This window comes from Acyrthosiphon pisum, chromosome A1 (genome assembly GCF_005508785.2).
Source record: "Acyrthosiphon pisum isolate AL4f chromosome A1, pea_aphid_22Mar2018_4r6ur, whole genome shotgun sequence".
Lineage (NCBI taxonomy): Eukaryota > Metazoa > Arthropoda > Insecta > Hemiptera > Aphididae > Acyrthosiphon > Acyrthosiphon pisum.
The window spans coordinates 95,511,843-95,517,533 of record NC_042494.1 but is presented as its reverse complement, the minus strand read 5'-3'; the positions used below and the strand labels follow the sequence as shown (position 1 = coordinate 95,517,533).

Below are 5,691 nucleotides of genomic sequence, written 5' to 3'. Positions count from 1 at the left end.
TATACTATTTTGTGCTTACTTTCTTCAGCTGTGAATGTATAAACGTAATTCGTTATTGAATGAGTTTAGTGTTATAACTTATAAATCATAAATCATTTTAACAATTAGTGTACTTACAAATTTTCTTTTCTGTAAATGATAAGTATAATAATTAATTTAAGTTATTAAAATTATATAAAACAGTCAGTGTTGGGAAGGAACGCGTTCTATTTAAAATATAGGAACGAGAAACGGGAAAGAGTTCCTATTTTTAAGGAACTTGAACGAAAATTTCCGTTCCTCAAATAATGAAAAAAAAAAAAAAAAAAAATGAAAGTTGTTTTTAATAATAATATTTTCTAAAATATATTTAGTGTTGGTATTTTGGTATAACTTCATCAAGAATTAGTAAATAGTAAAACGAACAATCTAGGTATCGTTGGTAGATTTTAATTTGAGATTAGCATACAAGGTATAATCATAGATATTATAAGAATGGATAGGACATCGAGCTCATCAACTGAGAATAAAGGTATACAATTTTTGAGGTTATAAGAGCGCCAAAGATTAGTAACCTAACCTCAAAAAGCACTCTAATAGTCTATCTCTGTCGTAGATATTGAACTTTCTCTCTTCTTATATCTGATATCATACGTTTTATCGTTTATCGTCTTGATATGAGACGTGAGTCGTTTTAATTTAAACGATATCGAATGCGTGACCCTGACGAGAATCGGTCGGCGGACTGATTGTTCTCTCGTGGGACAGAGTATGAAACAAATCATTTTTGTTTAAATCGGTGCTCCTTAGGATGGAGTTAGTTAACCAATAATTTCTGAACTAAAAATTGTTTGCAAAAAGACACCATTGCCGACGTAAAAAATGTGTAAAGGAACGGGAACGCGTTCTTTTTTCGTGACAGGAACGAGGAACGGGAACTAGTTCCTTTTTTACAATAGGAACGAGGAACGGGAACAAGTTCCTTTTTAAAAGGAACTTTCCCAACACTGAAAATAGTGCATATACTATTATGTGCTTACTTTCTTCAGCTGTGAATGTATGGACGTAAATCGTTATTAAATGAGTTTAGTGTTATAACTTATAAATCATAAATCATTTTAACAATTAGTGTACTTACAAATTTCCTCGTCTGTAAAATATGATAAGCATAATAATTAATTTAAGTTATTAAAATTATATAAAATAGTACATAAACTATTATGTGCTTACTTTCTTCAGCTGTGAATGTATAAACGTAATTCGTTATTAAATGAGTTAAGTTATATTAGAAATTATTATTATATTTAGAAATATGTATTTACAACCAAATATGTGAAAATATGTAACATAAAAAATTGTCATTTTATTCAGGGTGTTATGAAACGTGCTTATTTTTAATCAGGACAAAGATATCTGCATTCAATAAAAATATGTATTTACGTAAAAATCCGCTTCTAGTAAAAATTATAAATTACATAAACAATTAGTGAACTTACATTCTGGGTTTTCTGTAAATGTATAAATATAATTATTATTAAATGCATTAAAATACTAAAAGGAATTTAATTAAACAGTTTTTTTTTTTTTTTTTTTACATGATATTTACAATCTATTCAAAGAACAATAAGCAAATTAGATAAGAGTATTTACAGAAACATGAATAATATGACGGAAGAAGCCACCCAGTGATGACACTACCTATTTTGTTTACAGTTTAGGAGGGAAAAATTTGAACTAGGGTTCAGGCATTTAGCAGGTCACGACACCAATTACGTTTGAGACGTCTGACGGGGTTACCCGGTCATTAAACAGTTAATTCAATAATATTATTAGTATTTTTTGTTCTTAAATTTGATATTATATTTTTTTTATAAAAAATGGAACTCCAGTTATGTATTAAAATTAAACAAAAATAACACGTTCGTTGTATCAATGGAAATAATATTTCACTGAGATTACACTGCTGTATACGCCGATCACAGACGTACACAAATAAACGAACAAATTAATTATAATAAGCATTTTATTAAAACTTTGACATCACAGACCCTCTTTCTGTCATCAAATATTAGTTTTATAACAGTTTTACTATCGAAGCCCAATCGGTAGTATCGATATTAAGTTTAACCTATTTGCATAGTGTACTTATTGACTATGCTTAAAATTATACTAATTGTTATTTTATTACCTGCATAACTCTTATCTTAATCTAATTTGTTGGAATCCATGTTTCTACGTTGTTACTTATAGTTTAATGAATAAGTTTTTAGATTCTAAGTGGAGCAGGAAGCTAGTGGTTTTACAATGGTGTTTATTATTATTTTTTTTTTATTCAGTAAGTACACACAATTTCTACCAGATGGAGTGCTTCGATTTCAACATAATATAATATCTTATCTTTTGGATCAATATGTTACTTTAGAGAGGAAGTTTTTCAATTTTCTCAATAGTTTTTTAATACCATGGGAAAAACCATCGAGAAATAACAAAAAAACACTAAAAACAGCATTTTAATTTCTAATGATTTGTTTATCACCATACAAACGAATAAAAATTATAATATTATAATATTAATTCAACTTACAGGCTGTAATAAATAATAACAATATAAAATATCCAGACTGACAAATTGATTTATCCATTATGAAGGAGATTCTGTTGTAGGGAGACTTAAATACACCATAACGGCTATAATATGGAACTATTGTTTAACCGTTTTAATGTGTACTTGTGTGAAAGAATTCTGTTTTATTATTAACAAAGTAAAATACTATATACTATTTTAGTTTACCTCCATCAGCTGTAAGTGTATAAACGTAAATCGTTATTTTAACTAGTGCCTTGAATTATATATTATGTAAACAATTAATGGACTTACGATTCTCTGCATTTTCTGCATGTACAAATTAAAAAAATATTACAGTTATTAAAATTAAGTAAAATACTATATACTATTTGAGTTTACCTTCATCAGCTGTAAATGTATAAACGTAAATCGTTATTAAAATCGACAAATTGACTTATGTATAAAGTAAACTTTCCAAATTGTATAAGATACCAATATTTAAAAAAAAATACTGTAATTCAAATTATATTTTCGGTTTCCTTTTCAAATCAAAATACTGGTATCAAATGTTTTTCCTGTTTGGCTCTCAAATAATACCAGTTTCCAATTTTTTGCGGTTTCGGTTTTGTTTTATAATACCGGTTTCCAATTATATTCGGTTTCGATTTCAGTTTTTTAACGGTTTATATCGGTTTTATAAAAAGCAGGTTTAAGCTCTGGACTAAAAATATAATAGGGAGTGCGAAGGAACATTGTTTTATCATTAAAAAAGTAAATTAGAATATAATATTATGAGATAACCATCAACAACTTTGAATGTAATGTGTAACGTAAATCGTTATTAAACGATCAGTGTCATGAATTATAAATTATGTACACAATTATTATAGTGGACTTACCTTCTGTACTACTATCTTCATTTTTTTAAAAAATATAAATATTATGTATCAATAATTATAAACGTTATATTTATTAAAGTAATTCAAATCAAGTAAAATAGTATATTATACTATTATGTGAGATTACCTTCATCAGCTGTGAATGTATAATCTTAAAACGTAATTAACTTATTATTAATATGAACACAATGAATTATGTAAGTAAATTATTGAACTTACAATCACGTACCTGGACTGTAAATGTATAAAATATATAATAATTATTAAAGTTATTAAAGTACAACAATTTGAAATAAAGTTAACCATTTAATTCAATAATATTTTAAATATTTTCTGTGGACAGCATAATTTAAATAATAGTTAAAAAAAATTTGGATATTTTTTTATATAGAGATACGGAAATTGCCATAAGCCGACTTCTCGAAAATATTTGATTCTGTTGATCCAAGGCTTGGAACCTTTATGTTTTTTTGATTTCAGATCTAATTCGGCTATTCACAAAAAAAATAATTGTTACCGGTTTTAGTTTTGGTCCTTAAAATTACAGAATTAAGGAATCTATAAATAGCAGTATTTAGAGTTACCTATATTTTTTTTTAAATTAAAAAAAAAAATCAATAATAAACATCATATATAATATCCATAATAATAATATTAAATTATTAAATTATAGCTGTCCTAATGGGTTAAAGAACTTAAATAAGTTTGATATTTTGTGTTAAAAACATCAAAAACAGATTTTAAAAAAATAGGATTGACTCATGTTCTAAGAAATCAGCGGTACCGGAGAAAATAAATTATCAAAGCCATAAAAAATTTTCTGGTTTTAATTTTGTTATTCTATATTATGTATACATATAATGCAATACTATATAGTTGTTATGCATCCAGTTATGTGTTTTCTAACTTCACAAAGATTCACGTCCGTGGTATCTATGCTATAATTAGGGCTCGGATGTTATTGCTTTTGCAACTTTTTTTCTATTGTTCGGATTTGTTGCTAAGTAGGTTATAAATATGTTTCAAACAAGTACCAATTAATATATAAAAAATTTAAGTGCAACTTTTTGCAATTTTTGACCTTTTTTCAATATTATTGCAATTTTGTTGATTGTCGTCATTTTCAATACAATTGTATGTATTTTTTTGTGTTTTCACTTTTTTTTGTTAGATTTTACAGGAATAATCTATGGTTATGTCGGGCTTTGTTGGTTGTGACTCGTGACGGCTTATTTGACCGTCGTCGTTCGGCGGTAACTGGAAAAACCATTTAATTAGTAGAGCGCGGTCATCACGCTTTAATATGACTACAGGAAGTATTTTTAGGCTTGCAGTCAATAACAAGATAAGAATAACGACTTGATTATTATTCAATACTATAATGTTGGGAGAAATGCTTGTTTAAATTTATAATAGTTCAGTATCGCACTGTATTTCGTTAACACTGCACAGTGCGCACTATTTTGTATTTTTTTTTTTTTTAATTTGTTCTTCAAAATGCCGAAAAGTAAGCCACCGATGAAGAACGTATTAAACAAATATGTCGATGAGTTTGGGGAAAACATATTTTCGAGTGACGGTTCAGTTTTATTTTGCAAGTTTGTGAAACTTGAGTATCTGCTGAAAGAAGATACTTAGTTACACAACAACAAAAATATTTTTTTTTTGCAATTTTTAAGTGTAATTTTGGTTTTCTTCACAGCAATAATGCAATCAATGTTATAACATTTTTAGTGCAACAACATCCCAGCCCTAGTTATAATGTTCCATGGAGACTACACTTAATGAGACCAATAACAATAAAATAAAGAATTTATACAACGCCTTCTAGAAAAGGAATTCCTAAATCTATATCTTGATGAGTGAATCTAGATGGTATTTTAGGGGGTCATCAGTTTAATTCAATAAATAAAATAAATATTTATTAAACTTGCCAATTTTACGCATGTCTGTAAATTTAAAAACAAAATAATTATTAAAGTTATTAAAACAAAAACGATTTGGAGTGTAATTATTCAGTTCCCTATTCAATAATGTTATAAAATATTTTTAGTATTTAAATTTGTTACCTATTCTATGATTTTTAAATAATGCTATACTCTATCCCACGACAGAACATGCCGGTTCTGCGCACCCCCTACTTCACCCTGCTGTCAAAACTGGTTCCCCTTTGACAGGGTGTGGCGTGGGGATCCATTGATGGTCGGTGCGTGATCTCTCGTAGGACAGAGTATACCAGTTATGTTT

At 27.6% G+C, this 5,691-nt stretch overlaps 1 long non-coding RNA gene across 1 annotated transcript; it reads right to left on the bottom strand.

The window, feature by feature from the left end:
• Positions 1-2,549: 2,549 nt before the first annotated feature.
• LOC103308696 lies at positions 2,550-3,773 on the bottom strand. The gene is made up of 5 exons (XR_510511.3): positions 3,572-3,773; positions 3,445-3,459; positions 2,945-2,953; positions 2,858-2,872; positions 2,550-2,779 (listed from the first exon to the last, which is right to left on the bottom strand). It is a non-coding gene; the product is annotated as an uncharacterized LOC103308696 (long non-coding RNA).
• Between the last annotated feature and the right edge of the window lie 1,918 nt (positions 3,774-5,691).